Source organism: Bos mutus, chromosome 8, assembly GCF_027580195.1.
Source record: "Bos mutus isolate GX-2022 chromosome 8, NWIPB_WYAK_1.1, whole genome shotgun sequence".
Lineage (NCBI taxonomy): Eukaryota > Metazoa > Chordata > Mammalia > Artiodactyla > Bovidae > Bos > Bos mutus.
In genome coordinates this window covers 33,077,258-33,085,762 of record NC_091624.1, presented here as the reverse complement: position 1 = coordinate 33,085,762, position 8,505 = coordinate 33,077,258, and positions in this window count along the sequence as shown.

Genomic DNA, 8,505 nt, shown 5'->3' with positions numbered 1-8,505 from the left:
CGGCATGGGGAATGAAAAGTGCCATAGCCCAACTGCTGAAATTTCCATTTCCCTCAGCTACTGCTGTCAGATAAAATACATGATGTCCAATTGAGTCTGAATTACAGATAAATAATGGATAACTTTTTATTAAGAGTATGTCCTATGCAATACTGGAGACTAAAAATTACTCATTTTAAACCTAGACTTCAAGTTTAACCTCATGTCCTCTAATTTTATTTGTTATATCTGGCATCCCTACCTCCAAAGGGCATTTTTTTCCTCTGATGGAAAGTGAGGCTGACACTTGTTGAATTCTTAGATTTTTTTTTGTTACTGTTGTTGTCATTGTGCTTTTTAAAAAATTTGTCATTGTTATTTTTGATTTTATTAAATTCACAAGGATGCTTGGATGGAATGCCTAGCTCCCATTCCATCATTAAAATAGAGGCAGGTTTCATGATTTCTGCTTAAGAAAAGGATAATAAGGCAGCCAGCATATGCTCCCACTTGTACATTACCATTCCATTTTTCTTAGTTGAATGCACAGTGTAAATGCTAGTAACTTGCCAAGTTGGTTATTTGAGGATTTTTTACAGATGAGGAAAAACATTAGGGTTGTGCTTTGGGAAGACTTGTTATAAAAACAGAGGAAGCTTATTAAAGACCCTGATAGGACCAAAGATGTTTAGTAAAATTTGTGGTGATATTACAGGTTCTGTTTCCAGCTCTGATGATAATTAGCTGTGGACCTTAAGCAAAGCACTTAATCTCTCTGGGCCTTATTTTCTCCTTTTACAAAATGAGCTGGCTGGATTAGCTGACTTTTAAGGTCCATTCTGACTCTCTTATTCCACTAAAAATATGTAATTTTTCCAATACTTCAGTACTATATCATTTCTGATTTGATAAATTGGAAGTCTAATTCTGTGGAAAGCTAGGGTAAAGTACTTTCCGAGCATAGACAAATAACTCCAATGAATAGCAGTTGTTTTATCAGTTCAATAACAGCAGCCTGTTTGAGCAGCAGTTTCTAGTTTATTCCATTGCTCATCTCACAACTTTTGTGTGGATTTGAGGAATCAGAAAGTACAAAACAGGGTCTCTGTCTCAGTCTAGTGGGTGTGGGGTAAGGATGGTTATGGAGAGGGACCAAATGAACAAGTCAGAAGCTTGTGGAAAGTACTAGGCTAGAGACAATGGTGGAGTGTGAATGCAGCACATATGACTTGTTTTTAAGGAAATTGTTTCCCTAGATGTTGGTGATTGAATTCACTATAAATTCTAGTATCTCTAGTGTCTGGCCACTCTGATCAGATGCAGAGTCAGAATCACATTATTTACTCCCATATTATGGCAAGTATGTACTCATGAACTGGTGCACACACACATGTGCACACACAGACACACAAGTGAAAGCTTTCTAGAGAGGGAAAAAGCAAGAAGTTATGTGTGTAGAAGAAAGGAAAGAAAAAAGCAAGATAGAACTGCTGTTCAAAAGAGCCACCCTCTTGTCTCCATTTTTTCTATTGTATATTATGTCACTAAGATAGTGATAGTTGCCTAGTCATGCCTGACTTTTTGGAACCCCATGGACTGTAGCCTGCCAGGCTTCTCTGTCCATGGAATTTTCCAGGCAAGATGACTGGAGTGGGTTGCCATTTCCTTCTCCAGTCACTAAGATAAGAATATGTCTATTCTATACTATGTCACTTTTTAAAGAAGTAGCTGAAATTTATGAAATACTCACTATGTGCTAATCATTAAAATCCCTATGTAATAGATATTCAGTACTATTTTTAACCCATTTTATTGAGGAGGATATAGGCATATATATTTTTTGTTTGTATGTTTGTTTTGTATGTTTTCCCTTTTTTTGGTTGAGAAATCCCTCTACTGTTTTTACAGTGTAACTGGTCCAGGTCTAAGAAATTATTATTATAATTTATATATTATAATTATTATAATAATATATAATTATTATATATTATTCTTCTGAGGGTTTCATTTCCTAAGGAATTAGTAATTATGATTTTGTGAACTATTTCCTTGTAGCTGGCTTTTCATAACTCAAATACAATGCTTTTACAACTATTTTTCATATTTTCCCCAGATCCAACTGAATAGTTTTTTCCTCATTATTTCAGAGGGGATGGTAGTTATGCAATGTGTATTTCTTCCCTTCAGCTCTATGCCTAGAAGATAGATCAGTGTATTATTTGAATTGGTTTGCACAAATAATTCAGAAATCATTTTTTAAAGAACTATTAGATATGAATGTGAGCATTCTAAACTGGGTGTTAGATTAGAAGTCACCAGATCAAAGCCATGTTTAACAATTATCTACGTAAGAATTGGTGAGAAACATTTGTGAAGCTTTGATGAGGAGCTGGAGGATGTGGGCGGCAGTGGGGCGGTGGAGGGTGGAGACTGCTCTTGGCTGTCTTGGCTGTCTTAGCTGTCCGCGCCGGCCACTGGAGGATGGGGAGTAATGAAGGACAAAGCAAACGCTGACCGTCCTCTCTCTTACGTACCTGGGAAATTCATCTAGAATTTATTAGCCACATAAATCACTTTTCTGCAGAGCGTAGCCATAAATCACCACAGAAAGATTGAAATGGTATCATTTCTTGGGGAATAATAAGCTAGAGGTGGTATAGCAGTCCAAAAGCAATTATAACACAATTAAACGTTCAGGTTACTCCCTCTTCCTCATGATTTATGCCTGAGAAAAGTGCACCCAAAGGTCTATATTTTCAAAAGGAGGTCAGAGCTGTTCAGGAGCCAAGAATAGCAAAAAAGACATTGACGATTGCCAAGCAGAAGACCAGCAATTTGCCCTTTCTTTCTTAGAAGGGAAAATGTTAGACCACATAAAACATGTAAAAAACAAAAGTGCCATGTAAAACACATGTGTCATGTGTACAAGCAAAACATGTATACCACATAAACATGTTGAAAGCACACATGTAAAATATGTGTACAATGAAACATGTAACATAATATACACCATACAAACATGTAAATATGTATGTCATATCTGTAAGAAACATGTATTCTAGGTAAACATGCTGACATGTAAAACAGGCAAAAATATGCATACTATGAAAACATGAAAAAAAGATGTGCATCAAAACTGATTTATATCTTTATGATTTTTCTAAGAGTCTAGTAGGGCTTCCCAGGTGGCAGAGTGGTAAAGAATCTGCCTGCCAATGCAGGAGATGAGGAGATGAGAGTTCAATCCCTGGGGTCGGGAAGATTCCCTGGAGAAGGAAATATCAACCCACTCCAGTATTCTTGCCTGGGAAATTCCACGGACAAAGGAGCCTGGCAGGATTGCAGGATCTCAAAGAGTCAGACATGGCTGAGTGACGGAGCACGAGAAGCAATATGTTGGTTTAAGGAAATTATGACATAATCTGAAGTATGATTTCAAATAGCCTTAGAGTCCTAGAATGTTTGAGGTGGACAGGAAGTTAAAGATCATTTTCTTCAGCCAAATAGATATAGGAAACCATCTGACAAACATTGGTTGACTTCCTTTATATATCCTAGGTGTATAGGGCTAGTCTAAGTATTTTAGGTAAAAAAGAAGTAAAATGACACGCAATGCATGAGTAGCAAAGGAAAAAAAGGGATGATTGGACTCTTCAACATTAAACACATTTGTGTATCAAAGGAATTATCAAGAAAGTTAAAACACCTTAGAAAATGAAAGAAAATATTTGCAAACCATAAATTTGTTAAGGGTCTAGTATTAAGAATATAAAGAACTCCTACAATTCAGCAAGAAAAGTGAAAGTGAAAGTCACTGAGTCGTGTCCACAGTGAAAGACAAGTGAAAATAAGTCACTCTTTGTGACTCCATGTACTATATAGTCCGTGGAATTCTCATGGCCAGAATACTGGAGTAGGTAGCTATTCTCTTCTCCAGGGAATCTTCCCGACCCAGTAATCGAACCTGGGTCTCCTGCACTGCAAGCGGATTCTTTACCAGCTGAGCCACCAGGGAATCCCCAAGAAGAAAAAGACAATCTAAAAAAGAGGCAAAAGACTTGAACAAACGATTGATGATGATATATAAATGGCCAGCAAGTCCAAGAAAATATGCTCAAAATCATTAGTCATTAGGGAAAGGCACATCAAACCTATATGAAAATGTTCTGGAACTTGACAAATGTGGTGGTTGTACAATGTTGTGTGTATACTAAATGTCACTGAATTTGACACTTCTAAATGGTTAAATTTTATGTTAGTATAAATTTCACCTTTATTGAAAAATAAAGAAGTGCATTGTAGAATAAAAAGGGCACTGGATTTGGAATCACACTTGGGTAATGACTTGGCTTTTCTTTCTCTTTATATGAACCTGAAGAAATCATTCAATTTCACTCTGGAAAATGCACATTCACAAATAGGTAGCGTTCTAACCTACCTCAGTTAGGTGTTCAGGTAACAGTGGGTAAACAATTGAGATAACATATGAAACACTTTCCTATCTGTGATTATTATTTCATATAAACTAGATATTGACTAAGCCAAACAAGAACACTTGCAAAGTAATACTTGTGGGGAAAATGAAGCACAATTACTGTGGAAAGGAAGAAATGAAAGAGTGAGCTAAGTAAGGTGGAGAGGTGCGGGCAGCAAGACTTGCAGTTCCTGGTCCTCTGCTGGCCTGTCCACATGCTGGGAAGGCAGGGGCTCACTGTGCATTAAGCAAAGGATCAGACAGTAGTGGGAGAGAAAGGAGGAGAGGGTTTGGCTCATTACAGTGGGATAAACTGAGAGCTGGCTAACGCTGGGATGTTAAGGGTCGTCACTGTGTGTGGGCTTCCCTGGTAGCTCAGCTGGTATAGAATCCACCTACAGTGCAGGAGATGCCAGTTTGATTCCTGGGTCAGGAAGATCCCCTAGAGAAGAGATAGGCTATGTACTCCAGTATTCATGGGCTTCCTTCGTGGCTCAGTTGGTAAAGAATCTGCCTGCAATGTGGGAGACCTGGGTTTGATCCCTGCGTTGGAAAGATCCCCTGGAGGAGGGCATGGCAACCCACTCCAGTATTCTTGTCTGGAGAATCCCTGTGGACAGAGGAGCCTGGCGGGCTACGGTGCATGGGGTCACAAAGAGTCGGACATGACTGAGGGACTAAGCACAGCACAGCACCATTTGACAGCCCTCAGTGTTGGCTGGGTCAAACCCACTGCTGCTGACTCAAGGGCTGCTGATTACATTTATTTTGCAATGTGCAGACATGCCTAGTTGCCTGGGCCTCTGGGTACAATAGTGATAATGATGCAGTGTATCAGCCTTGCTTCATTTTCCTTGAGAAACCCAGCTCACGTGCTCACTGGTGGTTGACTCTGCCAAGGGGTAGATGGAGAAGGAAGATCCTAGGGACGCTTAGGGGGGCATTTGTGCTGGCACCCAGGAAACGGGTTGCTATTGTCTTGAGTTGTGTGCAAACTGCTTTATTTTTCAGAGCAAGGACATGGAAAAAGCTTTTGTTCAGGGAACAAAAATCCTTTGTACAGTGAATCAGCATAAGTCTGAGAGACAAATTCATTCTGTTGCTTCCAGTAAAGGAAAAGTATGTTATTTGATAGTGGCAGGTAATTATTTATTATGCAAATACTTGGTTTTGCTTTAAATAATACCTAAAGCTGTATGTATATAATCATATAACTTAACTAGAATTCCTATTCTAGAATGAGGAAAGAATCCATTTATTAGCAGTCAATGTCTGTGAAATGGTCACACAAAGAGAACTTTAAAAATTTTAGGCTAACGTAGGACAAATTAAAAATTTTGCAAATCTTCAGCCTTCACTCTGTATGTACTTGCACATGCACACATGTGCTTGTCACAGGCATGTGCAAGAGTCTGTGTAAATGCCTGTTGCTGAAGGACCACAAAGCTCTAGCATAGATGTGAGTCTGACCTTGAAACAAAAAGCCCAGCTCATCTGACAGCTGCTCATTGACTCAAAGCAGTCATGGCTTCAAGTGTCCACAATATAAAAAGTGGAGGTGATTCACCCAAGATTAGATTAGTTATTTAAATAACCACAAGGTGTCTAACAGAATTGAACTTGAACTCTCAGAGCTTCAGATTTCCTTCTTTTTGATAAGGCACATATTTCTATTGAGAAGGGAGAAGGACTTTTCAAATATTACAGAACAGATGAGTAACATATCAGTTGACCAGACTTATGCAAAGGTGGATTTACAGGGAATATGTGATAAAGGCAAAATTGTTCTTCAAGGCATTATCAAGACCTCTCTGTTATTGCAATGGAATATTTTAATGATGGTTGTCTGAAGAACTGCCCTGAAGAAACAAAAGCCAGAGGAGAAAGTGCTGATGGTCTTTGACTGTTTGGGAGAAAAGGTCAATATGTTGAGTGTGTGCGTGTGTGCTCAGTCACTTCAGTGCTGTCTGACTCTTTGCGACCCTATGAAGTGTAGCCAGCCAGTTTCTCTGTCCATGGTGATTCTCCATGAAAGAATACTGGAACGAGTTGTCATGCCCTCCTCCAGGGGATCTTCCTGACCCAGGGATTGAACCCATGTCTCTTATATCTCCTGCATTGGTAGGTAGGTTCTTTACCATTAATGCTACCAAATCTTGGGCCCCAAGAGAAGAGGAGACAGAATGGGGAGGAGAGGATGTAGTAGGGCTTCTCAATTTGGTGAAAGACATGACAGTCTAGGGAAAACAAATGAGAAAAAATGGTTATTTTTCTCTTTTTGAAGGCTTTTCCCTTCCCTGCCTCTCCCAGCAAAAAAATTAGAAATATGTAGAATTATGAAATAGTTTTGAATGATGAAAAATATGTTTAAGACAAGGTGTTTACATGGCATTGAATTCTGAAAAATGATTTTTAAAAATTGTGTAAGAAGAAGACTTCCTGGGAAACATATTGCTTCTGTTCGTTATAAGCCATTATAATGAAGAACCAGACATGACGGAATCAGCTTAGCATGGCCCAGCACAGCAGTGATAAATAGGATTGTTACAACATTCCAGGGTAGGCACGAGGCCCATTTCTCCATAAAGGGAGTACATTTCAGTGTTGGCAGTGGCTGCTAGGGGGTCAAGGGCACTGAGACATTTCATGACTTACTAATGCCTATCAGCCAGTCAACCACTTTTCTGGATTGGGTGGGCTTCTCACTGCCCAGGTATTTGCTATTCACGTTTCTGGAGTTATGAGGTTATATAGAGAGTCACCATAAGAGAAAAAATAATTGGTCACTTTAAACTTTAGTCCTCCCTCAAACAGCGTTTCCCCTTTACAGTAAAGTCAATTTTGCTGTCAGATGTTGTAAACACCCAGTGATGCAATGTAGATATAGTATTAGGCCCAGGAGGGTGTAATCCCTCTCTTGAAAATGAGAGAGAAGAGCCTCTTCAGTGACCCCATGGAGTTCTCACCTATATCTAATGAGGTTCCTGGCCACAGAACAGCTTTTTAGGGACTTGGAATCAGGGAGGTTACCCTGCCAATGGGGAAGCCCATAGTGTGCCCGCTCCATGCAGCCCTTGGTACGTCCTATGCTGTGTCCTTAAGGACACTGAAGAAGCTGTCATGCTCATGTGTGTCTTGTCCCTTTGGGCTGCTATAATAGAATACTACAGACTGGAGGCCTTATGAACAATAGAAACTTATTTCTTACAGTTCTTGAGGCTGGAAAGTCCATGGTAAAGTGCTGGGATATTGGGTGTCTGGTGGAGTCCCACTTCCTGGTTCATAGATGGCTGCCTTCTCACTGTGTCCTCACATGGTCTAGGGACTGGGCTACTCTCTGGGATCTTTCTTATAAGGGCACTAATCCTATTCATGAGGACTCCACCCTCATGACCTAATCACTTCCCAAAGGCCCAGCCTCCAAATACCATCTTGGGGGTGGGGTGGTTAGATTTAAATATATGACTTTAGGGGGAACCCATACATTCAGTCCATAGCAACATGTATAGATGAGAGAGTGAAGGAGAATAAACCACCTAAAAAGTGACAAGAATGAAAATAACAGCAGACCATGGGGGTTATCAATTGTATATAAAGTGTGTTTTGCTGACTGTCATTGTTAGCCTGTGCGGAGCCCAGACACACACCATAGTGACAACACAGGACTGGACACCAGCCCTGCATCTATAGCAGGACACAAAACAGGCTGGCTTATTCTACTCTATAGTCTTTAGTTTATATTGTCTATAGTCTTTTAGAGACTATAGTCTTCAGTATTTTTTTCCCAAAAATGAGCAAGGAAAAACAAAGCTTGATGCAGTCATATGAGTAAAAGCCAAAGAAGCAAGAAAGGGTTGCAGTTAAGAATTTTGAAAACACCCAGAGGTCCCCTCTGAAAGGTCTTTGTGGGCAAGATGATCTCTGCATCCAGCTGTAGTGCTTCCCTAGACTGCCAGCATCCTTGGTTGTCATTCCATCTGACTCTGCCAGCTCATTTTTGTCAAAATCCATCTTCAAGGGTCCTGGATTCAGAAACCTTCAGAGGACTTTTG